This window comes from Leptonychotes weddellii, chromosome 4 (assembly GCF_054177405.1).
Source record: "Leptonychotes weddellii isolate Sample4059 chromosome 4, ASM5417740v2, whole genome shotgun sequence".
NCBI lineage: Eukaryota > Metazoa > Chordata > Mammalia > Carnivora > Phocidae > Leptonychotes > Leptonychotes weddellii.
In genome coordinates, this window is record NC_138372.1 from 110,716,980 (window position 1) to 110,732,643 (window position 15,664).

At 38.2% G+C, this 15,664-nt stretch overlaps 1 pseudogene; it reads left to right on the top strand.

The window, feature by feature from the left end:
- Nucleotides 1-13,311: 13,311 nt before the first annotated feature.
- On the top strand, nt 13,312-13,669 carry LOC102743843 (programmed cell death protein 6 pseudogene; annotated as a pseudogene).
- Nucleotides 13,670-15,664: the final 1,995 nt, after the last annotated feature.

Sequence of the window (15,664 nt, forward strand, 5' to 3'; positions counted from 1 at the left end):
ACTTGACCCTGAATTTTTCTGAAGCCTCTGGGACTCCAGTTATATGGAAGATTGCTAGGTGAACCCAACATCTGAACCCTTAAAGAGAGCCACCAGGAGAGATGTGATGTGGGACACGAACAGCAAATAGCAGACCCACTGGCTAACAGTGAGGTGTGGAAAGGGAGATCATCACATTACCTAGCAGCTTCTCCTTACCTATTCCATTAGTTAGGGTATGGGCTCAGCCACTGTAGCAATGAGACCCCACATACATATGGCTTACGTATGATGGAGCTTATTTTTCCTTTGCTGAGCAGTCCTGAGATGAGCTAGCCAAACTGACAGAGTAAGTGTGCGCCACAAAGTTAGTCAAATCCAAGTTTCTTCTATCTCATTGATTTAGCAGGCCCTGCGGCAAGAGTTCTCAAACTTCAATGCCGAGGTTGGTTAAGTTTTTCTGTAAAGGACCAGATAATAAATATCTTCCTCTTTGTGGCCCAGAGAATGTCAATTAAATATTCTTTGTTTTTATTTGTTGTGGCGGTGGTGCCAACTCCTTAAAAACATGGAAACCATTCTTAGCTCACCAGCTGTACAAAATCAGGCCTCCCAGTGATTTTGGTCCGTGGCCATAGTTTGTCAGTCCCTGCTTTAGGGCATCAGAATCACCTGGAGGGCTTTCTGAGCCCACTCCAGAGTTTCTGATTCATTAGGTCAGTGTGGGATCCAAGAATCTGCATTTCTACCAAGTTCTTATGAGATATTGATGCTGACGTTTTAGAGACCACACATTGGGAACCACAGCCCTACAGGGTTGCCTTTGCCTTTAAGGACAAAGCTGAATCTCTTGCACATGCGGGTTCCAGCACAAAAGAAAAGGAAAAAAGAGTCAAGAAAAAGTCTCTTTAAGTATGTAACCAGGAAACTGTACAGATCACTTTCACTCACATCTCACTGGCCTAATCTTAGTCATATGGCCATGACTGGCTGCAAAGGAAGTTGGGAAATGTGGACTATAACTGGATGTTCATGAGTCCTGCTACAACGCAAGAGGTTTTATTATTAAGAGGAAGAAGGGGAGAGTTTGCTTTGCAGAACAGTTAGCAGATTCTGGCACACTAGGAAAGGAGGGACCAGTGGAAGTTCTTCCACACTTTGTCACGTTGACCTCACAGTGTTTACCCTGGGATTTATTGCAGCATCTCTCTGCTACGTTCACAGACAAAAAGTAAACTCATGGTGTACCAGAGGGACCTTAAAGTATATATATAGCAGACAGCTACCACAAGGAGTAATTTAAGCTCCCATTTTCTAAATAAATATCTGTTCTAGGTGCCTCTCAGGATGCTAAAAATTCTTTAAGCTTAAGGTCCTTCAGGATTTTTAGTCTTAATGAGTTTCTAGAAATTTACCAACCACTTGTGGTAAATAATAATAATAATAGTAACAAATCTATTTCATATTATACAACAAACCAATATCAGATGAATTTAACATAATGAAAAATAATCATGAGATTACCTTATTAAATGTTTTAAAAAATATTTTTAGAATATTTATGTAATCCTGATGCAGGAAAACAGTCTTCATGGTGGTAATGAGAATACCAAGAAGGTAAAGAATATCTGACTTGACTATAATAAGATAAAATAAGTCATATTCCTAAATATTCCTTCCAAAAAAATAAAATAGCACCAAGATCAACAGACATAGGGAGAAAAATGCTTGAAACAAGTGTAACAATAAATAATGCTAATACTCTACCCAGGGGACATGGAAGGCAATTCTCAAAAGAGAAATGTACACATAACCAAGGAACATGGGAATATACACTTACTTTCAATTATAAACAAATATATTCAAATAAAAATGTATCATTCTCTATCAAATTGGTAATTTATTTTTTCAAATTGGTCAATGTTATAGGAAAAAGGTCATACTAATTCTGTGCTAATACAGATATATTTGCAGTTTGGTTATATTCATCAAAAGTTTTAAACATGTATTATAGTGGACAGATAGGATGGCCCCCATGACCCTGCTTCTGGGTGTTCATGCCCTTATGTCATGCCCTCCCCTGCAGTACCATGGGACCTGTAACTTATGCCAGCCAATAGAATGAATACAGGGGAAAAAAAAAAAAGGTTACATGTAATTACATGATTATGTTACATAAGATTTTAACACTTGTCTTGCTGAAGTATGTTTTTCTTGTTGGCTTAAAGAAGCAAACTGCCATGTTGGGCGCTGCCTCTGTTAGGAGGCCACATGGCAGTGAACTTTCAGCTATCTCCGGGAGCTGAAGACATCCTCTAGCCTATAGCAAACAAGGGCTTTTGGTCCTACAGCAGCAAGGAAATGGATTCTTCCAACAACCTGAGTGAGTTTGCAAGTGGATGCTTCCCAGTACAGCCTCAAGTGAGACCACAACCCCCATTGATGACTGACACCTTGATTGGTGCCTTCAAGAGGGACCAGCTAAGTCGCATCCATACTCTTGACCTACAGCAGTTGCAATCATAAAAGTGTGTTGTTTTAAACTAAGTTTGAGATAATTTGTTATGCAGCAATAGATACTAATATGTGTGTATTAACCCAAAAATCCTACTTCTAAGAATTTATCTAAAGAAACTTAACCACAAGGATACTACTCATGATGGTATCTTATATTTATGAAAAATTAGAAAACAACCAATATATGCAAAAATAGAAAATTTGTCAAATTATGGAAAATCCACACATAGAAATATGATTTAGCTAACAAAGACTGTGATGAAAATACATACATATTTTTAAAGAAAACTTTTAAATACAACTATAAATGAAAATGTAGTTTCTAAACCAGCTTGCATAATCAATTCCCACTTTAACTTTTTAAAGATTTATGCATGTATAGAATATAGTGCTTAAAGTTACATACCCATGTTAATAATAGTTTTCTCTGAGAGGTAGAATTACAGATTTTTTATTATAAGACATATGTTTTTACAGTTTTCTATACTAAACATTTCACGTCTTTGCAAAACAACCAGAACCTAAAAATGAATTTTAAATGCAAAATGAAGGGAAGAATAAAGTCCCAGCCCCATGAAAAAGAAAAGGTTAAAGTCCAATGCAAATGTTAGTTATTTATGGTTATTAAATATAAGATGCAAATGTTCCCAGAGGCTAATAAACTGCTAACAATAATGACTACCATTTTTTGAGCATTTACAATGAGCTAGGCACATGCTAAAACTTTGGAGTGCGTTTGTTTGTTAAATCATGGATTAAAGGTTAGATTTGTCCCCTGTGTTCACAGAGAAGGGCAGCCCATACCCCTGGGCATTCTGCTCGTCATACCTCCACTTTACCCCTTGCTGTAAGGCAGTTAACTAGTGAGGCACATCATGACCAAGAGCAAAGGGATCACTGGTCACCCAGGACCTGGGTCAACTCCCTTAAATGTGGTCTGGGCACTGGTCCCAAATCAATCAACTAGTTTTGCCATTGCACAGCAGTTCTCAAAACCTTGCAGTTTGGGTTCCAAGGAGCCAGAGAGACGTTCTTTATTTGTTGTGGAGTCTACCACAAAAATAGAAGAGGCCCTTACCGCACACTTTCCCGTTGAATGACTGAAAACAACAGTTGCTCTTACAGATGCATGGAAAGAGCAAAGATATTTCAGTAGGCTTGAGGACAAGCTAAAAATTACCAGCTCCTCAGGAATTACTCATTCTGCTAGAGAACAATTGAAGGTTAGATCTTCCCAAAAATCTATCTCACTTTGCAAACTGAGGTCAATCTTGGTTTAATGGACCTAGGCAAATCATGTAATGTCTAGGACCTCAGTTGTCCTCTCTGTAAAATGAATCTCTGTTACTTTCCCCAATTAGAGGCTAGTCAGGGTGATCTCTTGGTTCCTATCAAATTGATGGTGTGTGATTCTGAAACAGATTCCCTCATCCAGGTGTTTTATTAGTCAAAACTTTTTTAAAAAAGACGTCTACAAGACGTATCTGTAACACTGACTCAATGAATGAGTAAAGCTTTCAGAAAGATTAATATATAGTGACTTTGGGCTTACCAAAAACCCTTATACAGGATTTCCTCTTAATGAACTCTACACGCTTCTAGTATAGTGCCTTCAACTGACCTTCTAGTAGAGTTCTATTGTCCTGCGGCTTGAAGGCAAGTTCCCTGCTCTTCCGTGAGAGCAAGAGAACCAAAAACACCTGCTCTTTGATAGATTGACCACAGACAATCACTTCTTAGAAGGTCACTTTTATTGCTTTAAGTCAGTCTAAAGATTTTCTGTCTGAGAAAGTACAGCAATGACATCTGTTCATTCTTCAACATAGACCAGCCTTTTACCCACGATTTTTCAATATTTAAACAAACAGCGAAAACAAAGCTGTGCATCAGTGTTAACCTTGTAAACTTAAAAGTCTGCACCTGTACAATTACTAATTAGCATGTTCAGTAACAAAGCTGGTAGGTAACGGGTGACATTCACACTTCTTAATTGGTGCGATTAGCGGTCCTTTTGTTGTCAACCATTAGCCGCTCTCCTCGAGTGTAAAATGCCACAGGTAAAGGGACATTGGCAATGGCTGGAGTGAAGGGGGGAAGGTGAGAGTGAATAAAAGTTTGCAAAACAGATTAGGCTGATTTAGAGGGAAGAAAAAATATGGTCACTACAAGAAACTGGCTAAAACTGCCAAATGAATAGGAGCATCAGCGATTGTATATCTCCTTTTATTCTTTATTGATGATGTAAATCCTGACTTTGTAAAAAAATCAACTCCCCCATTACTTTGCAAAATGGGAAGGCCCCACTTTCAGTAAATTTAATCATGAACAGGAAAATCAAATCAATTTTGTTTTTAAATGAAAGCAGGTATGTCTAGGGAGCTTTTGCTCTCCTAGCAATACACTATAATATTTACTAGGAGATTCTTGACAACAAATATCCGTAGGTTTTTTAAAGCAGAGCCCAATTATACAAGACTCTTCAGGAATACAGGAAGCAAAATATATTTCTGCATTTCTTGTTTAATCCTCTTTTCTCTTTTTCAAAATAATAATAGCAGGCTCCTCTCCAGCTCCTTGAGTAACTTCTTTATCTATCCAGTGTTGAACCCTCATCATCCACGACCAACAAACTTTTACTTAGGTTTCCTAGAAGGCATGGCCCTGTATTAGCATCAGGCCTGTTTTCAGGTTTTAGCTTCCAGGCTTGGCTTTTCTATAGTTTCCTCATAGGTTTGTCTTCTTTTCTTCAGGATATGGCTTCATATGAACCATGCAGAAATGTTACGTTCTCCTATGGACTAGAGTTTCCAATATTTCTTCAAAATAGGAGGGGTTACCGTGTTGTCATTCTGGGACCAAAATTTGATGTAATATGTTTGTGTGCTCCATGAGGGCAAGAATTATGTCTCCTCCACCTATAAACCACCAACTTCTAGCCCGTATACACCTTCAATAAATAGACATTTATTTGACATTAATGTCAATGAGATTTTTCTTTCTCCTAGCTTCCCTTTCACATTACACAATTTTGGTTTTCACACATTTCTTTTCTTCTGGGGTGAGTATGAGCAGATTATTTACAATGCAAGTCGGATTTAACCCAAATATGTACTTCATCCTTATTTATAGACTCATCTTCCTTAGTTATAGACTCTCCAATTATTAGTCTTCCTTAGTTACAAACTCTTTCCTTAGTTATACACTCTCCAGTTATTACTCAGCATAATGTGATCTGGGGTAATGATTATATTTTTCAGCTACCTTGCTGCCATGTAAATATATTCTGTCTGATTGTATGTAAGCAGGAGTGTCGTGCATGAAATCTGAGAAGTCCCTAAATAAGTACAACTGTCTGCATTCTTTCCTCTTTCCTACTGGCAAAGGGAAAAATGATGCTTGGAGCTCTAGCAGCCGTCTTGAATCATGTAGTGGACATCATGGACTAAGGATGGCAAAGCAATAAGATAGAAAGGGCCTCAGATTCTGATGACTGCTCTACCTACTCCTAGCTCTGTGCTACATATCATATTTATTTATCCATGAGACAAACTTCTACCTTTTTTAGACCTTGTTACTTGAATTTTCTGTCACTTGTAGTGAAACCTGGTTCTAATACATCCTTCTGCTGGTAAGGTCAGTTGGGTAATTTAGTCAGGTTAAAACAACAACTCAATTTAAACTGTTCTTCCAACAGACACAGTATATAAGCTTGCAAAGGCTGATTAAATTTCACTAGGGCAGATCTTTATAAAAAGAATAAGTAACATATGTAAATATCACATCCGAATTTAAATACAGTATTTAACTGCCCTAGATTTCACAATGTATTCATAGCCTTGAGAGGGGATAAGAAACCACTTTATAATTCATTGATCCTTGTAAATTCTGTTTACATGTGTTTTTTTAAATATGACATGTCTGTGCTGTGTTGATGTCAAGAGCTCTGTATTGTTAAATATCCTTCTTGAACACTCTGGAGAATAAACCAAAGTGGTCTGTGACCTGGAATCCCCTGCTGGGGTAGAGGGCAGTGCTTTGGGAAAGAAAACCCATTTATAAAAGCCAATGGATTCTTTTTCTGAAGTGGCTGCCAGACACCACCACTCTGATTCAATGTTCACTAGCTCTTGAAGCTTCCTCTCCCCTTTCCTTCTACAAAGCCTTCCACACTTCTAATACCTGCTAGAATTAACCTTTTAAAAATAACATCTGATCATGTCATTTCACCATGAAGACACTTGTGATTCCTTGTTGCCTATAGCTTGGTTATAAAATGGCTTGCACTTTTTCTGTCTTATCTTCCATGAACTTGCCCAGTCCTTTATCACACTTGCTCTATATTTAAACATGATGAAAATTTCACCTTGTTCCAAATATGCCATGCCTTTCACACCCCTGCATTTGGAATTGGCCATTTTCTGTGCCTGAAATAACACCCCAACCCCCAAACTTGCTTTTTAGTACGTTCAGGATGCATCTCATGGATCTAAATGACTTTGCTCAAAAAGATTCAAAAGCCTTGTCACTACTACAGACGAGGTGAACCACTTCTTCCCTTGCCCATATTCTGCCTTTTGTTCTACCCCCTGTCAGAGCACTTACTGGGTGATATTATAATTGATCAGTCTTCAAATCTGATTCCTCCTGTGTGAGATGCTGGAGCTTTTCTAGTATGCAGCTCAATGTCCATAATAGAGTAGCAACTTGCTATGTCTTGCAGAATAGGCTAGATCCATGGCTGAGACAAGGTCATCCCAACAAAAAGGCATTTGTGTCTAAATGTAGATTTTAGGTTTGTATGATAAGGGGAGAAATTAGGTAAATTATAGGACTTACGCAGATGTTTTCAACGTCTTGGAAAAGATATTCATAGGAGTATACAGGAGCATGCATGGATATACTACAACCTACAGTATCTTTCTTCCCACCTTGAAAAGAAATTCAGCATTCCTTAGAGCTGAATTCTCCTAGAATTAAAATTATGGAGTCATAGAATTCTATAGCTTAAAAGGACCTTAAAAATTATTGACTCCAACTTTATAATTTATAAATGAGAAAACTAAGGCCCAGAGAGATTAAAAGATTTGTCAAAGGACACCCAGCTAGTTAGTGTCAATCAGATCTGAAATCCTGGTCTCTTGACTCCAGTGTTCTTCAAACATTTCAGTTGTAAGTCCCTGGTTAAGGGCAGCCAGCAGCTGTGAAGCACACGGACTTTAATTTCAAGTTAAATCAGAGCTAAAGCACAGATAAACCCAAGGGTTTCAGCTACAAATTAAACAGGTGAGAGAAGATAAGTGAAATTATTTGATGAAAATTTTTAAATCATACACTGTTAGAGTGTAAAAGTCCAAGCCCCCAGTTTTCATAAATGAAAATAAGAAGGAAATGAATTGACTTCCTCCACCTCAATCATAAAGCCAGAGACAGAGACAAAACAAGAACTTTGAATGCAATTGTGATATGCACTTCACAAAACTCCTGTAGATAAAAGGAGATACTACATAGAATAATAGTCCTCTCTTCCAAAAAATTGCAGCCTGTAGTTGGTCAATTAATTAAAAGTTAGGTAAATTGGAAATTGGTAAAAAAAAAAAAATGATACATACATACCACAATAATGACAATAATTTTATTTTAATTTTAAGCATGAATGTACACTTATTCTCCATATGTGGATAAACAAACTTCAAAAAATATGTGAATTAATTTCTTATTGCGGCTGTAACAAGTTACCGCAAGCACAGTGGCTTAAAATGATACAACATTATTATCCTATAATTCTGGAGGTCAGAAGTCCAAAATGGATCTCACTGGGCTAAAGCAAGGTGTCTGTAGGGCTGCAGGGCTACAGGGCAGCCTCCCATGGAGGCTCCAGGGAAGAATCTGTTCCTTGCCTTCTCCAGCTTCTAGACTTCCCCCACATTCCTTGGCTTATGGTTCCTTCCCATCTTCAAAGCCAGCAATTACCCCTCCAGCCTCTGTGTCTCTCATTACATCTCCTCCTCTCACTGTGACTCTACTACCTTTCTTTCAGTTGGGATTACATTGGATCCAACTGGATAAACCAGGATAATCTCTCCATCTCAAGATCCTTAATTTAATCACATCTTTAAGGGCCCTTTGGCCATATGAGGTAACATACTCACAGGGTCTGAGGACTGGGATGTGATATCTTTGAGGATGGGGATGGGGGCATTATTCTGCCAAACACAACATGGCTGTGTGATTGACGATGAGTTTTCTTTCCTTCGTCAGTCATTCATTAAGTGTATTGTCTACGATTTCTAGTGTGTCTTCATGTTTTTTTAAGATTTATTTATTTATTTGAGAGAGAGAAAGAGAGAGAGCGCATGAGCAGAGGGAGTGGCAGTGGAGAGGGAGAAGGATGGAGAGAAGCCCAAGCAGATTCCCCGCTGAGCACAGAGCCCAACACAGGGGCTCCGATCCCACAACCCAGAGATCATGACCTGAGCCAAAATCAAGAGGCAGACACTCAACCAACTGAGCCACCTAGGCAACCCTCTACTGTGTATCTTTAAAGTTAAAGTAATAATTTAGGGCATTTGGAAAGAAACCTGGTTAGAATTCTTCAAGTTGTCTCTCAATTTTTTTTATGATGTCTGTCCCACAACCAATTTCAAATTAATTTTTGAGGTGATTTGTCTTTTTTGGTCCTTCTGAAGTATTGATTTAGATGTTATAGACACAATTGTCTTTTTTGCACTCCTGTGTCACTGGTTTATATACTAATATACACACAATTACAGTAACAAGTACTCCTCACTTAAACAGTTTTGAAGACAAACAGAACTTGGTACAAATTGCTTCACTGTGGGGCACAAAGGTAACCAGGTTGTTGACAAGGGGCCAACTAGTTCCTGGTCCTCAGTGTGCCCAGAAATAAATGAAAAGTTTTCTTCACCTAGTAGATTGTATACATGAAATTGGTTTAAGAAAGCTTCTGTTATATAAAGTGCCTTGTACATTATAAGGCATTCTATAGATATAAACTATCATTATTATTTCTGCTCTTAATTCAAGATCTGGTATTAAAAATTATACAAATAAACATTTATGATTGAATATGGATGATGTATGCCAGGTGGAAAAAAGCAGTCTAGGGAGACCTGAGTGGCTCAGTCGGGTAGGTGTCTGCCTTCAGCTCAGGTTGTGATTCAGGGTCTTAGGATCTAGTCCCACATCTGGCTCCTTGCTCAGTGGGGGGCCCGCTTCTCCCTCTGCCTGCTTGTGCACGCTCTCTCTCTCTCTGACAAATAAATAAATAAAATCTTTAAAGAAGAAAAAAGCAGGCTAGAAATTAGCCTGATGACTAGGGTAAGTCAGAACTTGAAAAAAACATTCTGCTCAAGCCAGGATAAAATCTAGAATTAAATTAAGTTAGTTAACAATATAGTCAAGTTTCAATCAATAAAGTCTTTAATTATAATTAATGGTTTATATCCTTTATTAATCTGCTTTTAAGCCTACCCACTATCTCTCTGAAAATTTAGGTTTAATTGCCTAACTAAAGAGCTATTTTCAAAAATATTTAATTGGTTGGAAAGAGTGTATTGAACTCTTCTTTCAGTTGACCTATCTTTAAAAAACTGAGCTATTTGGCTCATTAAACTATAAATATATCCAGGCATCCTCGTGAAAGCATATTTTAACTCAGACTAAGTACTGCAGGGTAAAGTGACACGTACTAATATCTTGAGACAGTAAATACAGATAGTAAAATGTGACAGTATATGGATCAAAAAATCAATGCTAAATCTAGAGCTGAAGGGTTTCCCATAGTTCTTTTGCCCTCAAACTCTATTATTTTTGACTGCTGAGTCAGGAACTGTCTCCATCTACTAGGTTGCTGAGGAGGACAAGAGAGATTCTAAGTGACCGTAAGAGGGTCGGCTCCTAAGCACGAGGTATACTCACCCAAAGACATGGGTCTCTTTATCCCTACCCAAAGCACAAGCAAAGCACACCTTCTGTATCAGTTTCCTGAAGCTGCCACAACAAAGAACCAGAAACTAGATGACTTAAACAATAGAAACTTATTGTCTCACAGTTTGAGAAGCTAGACTTCTGAGATCACGGTGTTGGCAGGGTCATGCTCTCTCTGAAAGTTCTAGCAAAGGCCTCTCTCCCAGCTTCTGATAGTTCCTTGCTTGTGTTACCATAACTCCAACCATTTTGTGAGATTCTCCCGTGTGTATTATCTGTGTCCAAATTTCCCCTTTTTATGAGGGCATCAGTCACATTGTAGTAGGGGCCCATCCTATTCCAGTATAACCTCATCTTAACTAATTACATCTGCAATAACCCTATTTCCAAATAAGTTAATATTCTGAGGAACTGGGGGTTGGAATTTCAGCATGTGAAATTTTGGTGGACACAGTTCCACCCATAACACTCTCAATGGAGGAAGCCATCATAATCATACGCTTCATACTAATTCTCCAAATAATTTTTAACTTATTAAAACAGTACCCGGTCAAATTTAACCAGCTACTTCAGTAACAATCATAATCATAAAAATTATAGTGAGAGCCAGTAGAAACAATAAACAAATAAACAGATTAATAAAATAAAAGTTGATAAAAATTGGTGGGATCTGGGGGCGCCTGGGTGGTTCAGTCGGTTAAGCGACTGCCTTCGGCTCAGGTCATGATCCTGGAGTCCTGGGATCGAGTCCCGCGTCGGGCTCCCTGCTCGGCAGGGAGTCTGCTTCTCCCTCTGACCCTCCTCCCTCTCATGCTCTCTGTCTCTCATTCTCTCTCTCTCAAATAAATAAATAAAATCTTTAAAAAAAAAAAATTGGTGGGATCTGTTATTAGCTAGGAATAAGAACAACATCACCAGTAAGAAAAAAGAAACTAACTGAGAACATGGAAATATGAGAAGCAGAGAAAAGATTTTAAAAAAGAAAAAGCAGGGGGAATAGATCAAGTATAAGGGATGTCAGGAACTAGAAAAGGATGTCCACTCTCACCACTGCTACTCAACATAGTATTAGAAGTTCTATCCACAGCAATCAGAAAAGAAAAAGAAATAAAAGTCATCCTAATTGGTAAGGAAGAAGTAAAACACTCACTATTTGCAGATGACATGATACTATACATAGAAAACCCTAAAGACTCCACCAAAAAACTGGTAGAACTGATAAATGAATTCAGTAATGTTGCAAGATACAAAATCAATATACAGAAACCCGCTGCATTGTTTTTAAGATTTTATATACTTAATTTATAAAGAGAGCATGAAGGGGGGGGAGGAGCGAAGGGGGGGGAGAGGGAGGTGGAAAGAATCCCTTAGAGCAGACTCACACTGAGCATGGAGCCTGACATGAGGTTCAATCTCAGGACCCCAAGATAATGACCTGAGCCAAAACCAAGAGTCAGAGGCTTAATTGACTGAGCCACCCAGCCACCCCAAATGCACTGCATTCCTATACACTAAAAATGAAGTAGCAGAAAGAGAAATTAAGAAAATAATCCCATTTATAATTGCACAAAAATACCTAGGAATAAACTTAACCAAGGAAATGAAAGACCTATACTTTGAAAACTATAAAACAATAATGAAAGAAATTGAAGATAACACAAACAAATGGGAAGATATTCCATGCTCATGGATTGGGAGAACAAATATTGCTAAAATGTCCATAATACCTAAAGAAATCTACAGATTTAATGCAATCCTTATCAAAATACCAACAGCAGTTTTCATAGAACTAGAACAAATAATCCTAAAATTTGTATGGAACCACAAAGACCCCAAAGAGCCAAGCAGTCTTGAAAAAGAAGAACAAAACTAGAGTTATCACAATCCCAGTTTCAAGATATACTTCAAAGCTGTAGTAATCAAAATAGCATGGTACGGGGCGCGTGGGTGGCTCAGTTGTTAAGCGTCTGCCTTCAGCTCAGGTCATGAGTCCAGGGTCCTGGGATCGAGACCCACATCAGGCTCCCGGCTCGGCGGGAAGCCTGCTTCTCCCTCTCCCACTCCCCCTGCTTGTGTTCCCTCTCTCGCTGTGTCTCTCTCTGTCAAATAAATAAATAAAATCTTTTTAAAAAAAAAATAGCATGGTACTGGCACAAAACAGACACATAGGTCAATGGAACAGAATAGGGACCCCAGAAATAAACCCATAATTATATGGTCAATCTTCAACAAAGGAGGAAAGAATGTGCAATGGGAAAAAGACAGTCTCTTCAACATGGTGTTGGGAAAACTACACACAGAAGAATGAAACCAGACCACTTTCTTGCAACCTACACAAAAATAAACTCAAAATGGATCAAGGACTTAAATGTGAGACCTGAAACCATAAAAAATCCCAGAAGAGGACACAGGCAGTAATTTCTCTGACGTTGGCAGTGGAAACATTTTTCTAGATATGTCTCCTGAGGCAAGGGAAACAAAAGCAAAAATAAAGTATTGGGACTACATCAAATAAAAAGCTTCTGCACAGCAAAGGAAACAATCAACAAAACAAAATGACAGCCTACTGAATGGGAGAAGATATTTGCATATGACATGTCCAATACAGGGTTAGTATTTAAAATATATAAAGATTCTCCTCTGCGCCTCAGCCCAGCCTTGCCTGGGTCCATGGCCACCTACCCCTATGGTCCTCCCTGCCAGTCCTGCCAGACGTATGGTGCTGTCATACCAGAGCTTTTGGGTAGCATTTTCCAGAGGGATGATAAAGACGGGAGCCAAGTGAGAGCGGACAATGAGCTTCAGCAAGCACTGTCCAATGGCACATGGACTCCATTGAATCCAATGACTGTCAGGTCAATCATATCTATGTTTGACTGACAGAACAAGGCTGGAATGAACTTCAGCAAGTTCAATGGCACCTGGAAGTACATCACAGACTGCAGAACCTCTTCTACACTTATGACAGGGACAACTCTGAGATGATTGACAAGAGCAAGCTAAAGCAAGCTCTCTCAGGGTACTGGCTCTCTGACCAGTTTCAGGACATCCTCATTAGAAAGTATGACAGACAAGTACGGGGCCAGGTTGCATTTGATGACTTCATCCGGGATGCATCCTCTTGCAGAGGTTGACAGATATATGCAGGCATCATGATAGGGATCAGGATGGCTGAATTCAGGTGTCATATGAACAGTATCTGTCCATGGTCTTCAGCATCATATAACACTGGCCTTTGCAAATAGCTATGTGACTTAGGGGAGGAAGACTAAAAATGCCAAATCTCTCTTTAAAGAAATGGAATGCATATGCAGCTAGATACTGTTCTTCCTTTAGATTTTATATAATTAATATTTGGGGAACTGACTGCACATATGTGGATAAGCTGATTAAGGTTTTTGCAAATGTAAAAATAGTGATAATCATAATTCACATATGAACATTTGATCTCAAACTGTTCAGCTGTGCCATGACATAAGATATAATAATATTTCAGGTATCCTTCTTGCAAAAAATTCATCTTGTGCATTTCTAGATAGCTCCAGTTCTATAATGGAAAGCCACTTTTATTAGCCAATAGGAATTTAAAAATAATACAGAATTTGCACAGAAGCTTTTACATGTCTCACATTTTTAAAATGGGGTTTACTGTATTTGTTTGAATATGCAACATAAGCAATGAAGCTAATGCACCCTCCTGTCAAAAAAAAGAAAAATATATATATATGTATATATATATGTATACATATATATATAAAGAATTAATACAACTCAACACCAAAAAAAATTTTTTTAAATGGGCAGAAGACATGAACAGACATATCTCCAAAGAAAATATCCAGATGACCAACAGACACATGAAAAGATGCTCATCATCACTCATCATCAGGAAAATGCAAATCAAAACCACAATGAGATATCCCCTCACACCAGTCAGAAGAGCTAAAATCAAAAACACAAGAAACAACAAGTGTTGCTAAGGATGTGGAGAAAAAGGAACCCTCGTGCACTGTTGATGGGAATGCAAACTGGTACAGTCACTACAGAAAACCATATGGAGGTTCTTCAAAAAGTTAAAAATAGAACTACCATATGATCCAGCAATTCTACTACTGGATATTTACTTAAAGAATACAAAAACACTAATTCAAAGGAATTATGCATCCCTATGCTTATTGCAGCATTATTTACAATAGCGAAAATTATGGAAACAACCTATGTATCCATTGATAGATGAATGGATAAAGAAGATGTTGTATGTATATACAATGGAATATTATTCAGCCATAAAAAAAGAATGAAATCTTGCCATTTTCAACAACATGGATAGGTCTAAAGGATAAAATTCAAAGTGAAATAAGTCAGAGAAAGACAAATATGATTCACTCATATGTGGAACTTCAGAAACAAAACAAATACAACAACAACAAAAAGAGACAAACAAAAACCATACTCTTAACTATAGAGAACCAACTGATGGTCACGGAAGGGAGGTGGGCAGAGGGATTCGTGAAAGAGGTGAAGGGGATGAAGAGTACACATCGTGATGAGCTGTGAGTAATGTATAGAATTGCTGAATCACTGTATTGTACACCTGAAACTAATATAACATGGATGTTAATTATACTGACATGTAAAAAGAAAAAAAAATCAGAAGAAAAAGGTCAAAAAGAACATGAAGTCTCACAGGAAAGCACGCTTATCAGGTAAGAAGAAACTGTCCAAAGACTGAGTGCTGGGATTCACAGGTGGCTCCCTATCCTATCTCAAACATCAGAGCACCTTTTATTTTATCATTGATGCCATGGATAAATCTATGGTGGTGATGGTTTAGAAATGAAGGTTTAGAGGTGAAGTTGGCTATGGAAAACAAAATCCATTTATCCAGTAAGGTACAAAGTAGTATGTGTCATTTATAGTAAACATTTAAATGAAGTACAGTACAAACTTTGCTTTTAATTAATTTATTTATTTGAGAGAGGGAGAATGCATGAGCAAAAGAAGGGGCAGAGGGAAAGGGAGAGAGAGAATTCTCAAGCATACCTCCCTGCTGAGCGTGGAGCCCAATACAGGGCTCTATCCCAGGACCCTGAGATCGTGACCTGAGCTGAAACCAAAGTCGGCTGCTTAACCAACAGAGCCACCCAGGCGCACCCCAACACCTTTTTTTTTTTTTAATACAAACTTTGATTCAATGAGACAGGTGTCAGGAAACAAACAC